At 39.7% G+C, this 2027-nt stretch overlaps 1 long non-coding RNA gene across 2 annotated transcripts; it reads right to left on the bottom strand.

Annotated features, from left to right (window-relative positions):
• Positions 1-322: 322 nt before the first annotated feature.
• On the bottom strand, positions 323-1491 carry LOC111372257. 2 transcript variants are annotated; one of them, XR_002698723.1, is made up of 2 exons: positions 1168-1491; positions 323-815 (listed from the first exon to the last, which is right to left on the bottom strand). It is a non-coding gene; the product is annotated as an uncharacterized LOC111372257 (long non-coding RNA). The 2 variants fall into 2 exon arrangements; XR_002698722.1 differs by having other exon boundaries at positions 323-799.
• Positions 1492-2027: the final 536 nt, after the last annotated feature.

Raw genomic sequence — 2027 nt, 5'->3', positions numbered from 1 at the left:
CAATGTTCGTTGACATATCGGAAGGTAAATAAATTATTTTCGAGTCTATTTCACATTATGTCAACATTTCTCTGGTTTATTAGATAGAGCATTTACATGATATGAGTTTGTTCAATTGCAAAAATTGAAAAAAAAAAAATTTTGATATCTGGGCTGCAATGATTTCAAAGAAGGATAACCCTTGTTTAGGCTAATGCAATTGAGTGGCAACCTGATGAAGTCCCACAAAGAATCTGTCTTTCCCACAAAACTCGTCTCAATTTCATAGCTAATCCCCATTCAAGTATCAAAGGAACCACGTCTTTTACCAAACAGCTCAATCTAGCAAGAGAGAATTAAGATCAGAAATGTCAATAATGAACCTGCGATAGCTAATACAATGTTCACCAAACTGAAGCTAATACAATGTTGCAGAGCTGATCTTCTACACTGATGCCAAGTACATATATTCTCTCACAATACCAATTTTTGATCGCTAATACAAAACGGACACAATACAATACAACTCGTTCAACAACTAACTACTAAACATGCTGTGCCGGCCCCTTTCCTTTCCCACACTCCTTCACGTGTCCTTTTTCCTTACAAAATATCATGTTCGCTGAAATCTTGACACCTTGTTTGATGGCTATTCGAGCAAGAGAGTCAAACACGCTTGGCAACTCTTCGAATTCTTCATTGGCCACGGCGTTCACCGCTTCATCAATGTTACTCGATTCACCACTTGATTTTTCCTTTTCAACCCAGTCAAAGTAGCCGCAGTCGTCACACTCAAGCTCCAAAATTCGCCCCTCTCATCCTGAGATTGACAACAACTAATTACAGACAGAAATGCGCATCAATAGATACGAACTCAAAAGGTATTCCACCATTACACTCTTACTAATGCAAACTTGTGCGAACTCAAACTGAAATTAATTACAGGAGATTCAAACTCAAACTAATTATGAAGATGCAAACTGAATTCATTCCACCATTACCCACCTACTGAAAAGAACCCATATAATTACAGGAAGAGATGCACATTGAAACAGATTTTAAATCCCTATAAAACAAATTAAGGCTGTGAAAAAAAATTCATACTCGAAAATGGCAGCTCAAACGGTAATTAAGGCAGTGAAATTTGATGCCAAAACATGGAGGAGATGTGACTAGTTAAAATACTACCTTTTTCGTTGTCTTGTTTGGGTAAAGCAGGAAAAAATTGTTCTTCACTACTGCATAGTCAGTGGTTCAAATATCTCGTCGGAGATGCTTCTATAGTGGTCATTCGACACAATCGCTGGCGGAGAAGCACTATGGTGCGAGGTCAACTGAGAAAATGGTCTCCAGTGAAGAAGCTGTGCAGTGTGACGCCGACTCCAAGAACGGGCTCTCGTCGATCTCCACTGGATGCGCTGGCGGAAGATGGAAAGCAGAGCAACAAAGGAATTGAGTCGCCACTAGAGAGTTGTGGCAAGAAACTCAGAAGTGAAATGCCCTAATGAAACAATTTCATGGGATGGTGTTTCGCGCGGGTTAATTCGCTAACAATTAAAGAGGATCAGACGATTGTGTAAGGGACGAAACCTCTTGAAACAAAGTCCCAAAAAAGGGTGTTCTTTTTATTGGCGATGAACTTTACAATTGGAAACGGAAAACAACGTGCCTCCAAGGGGCGCAAGCACACGAGTTACAGAAAAGGAAATGTTTAAGTCTAAAAGTTAAAGGAATGAAAATTACATATTCTCTGTTCGAGAGTTTTGGATTCGGTCCTTGCTTCTAAGTTCTTTCTCCCTTTTATACTTCATAGGCGATCCCTTTGTGATTAACTGCTCTAAAAAACTGCTTGATCGCCCAATAACTACCCACTTTCTTTGTAATGGCCACTTTGTCATGCAACTGTCTTTTAACTGCTGCCATTATCTTGCATCGTTCAACCGCTTTCGATTGAACCCCTTGAGTCGTGGAACGTGATGAAATTACTTTAGCAACTGCTTCAATAACTGCATCATAATGCGTTATGTTTGTTGATACCTTGGGCGACT

Source organism: Olea europaea, chromosome 23, assembly GCF_002742605.1.
Source record: "Olea europaea var. sylvestris chromosome 23, O_europaea_v1, whole genome shotgun sequence".
NCBI classification, from domain to species: Eukaryota; Viridiplantae; Streptophyta; class Magnoliopsida; order Lamiales; family Oleaceae; genus Olea; species Olea europaea.
This window is presented reverse-complemented; position numbering and strand designations above follow the sequence as displayed.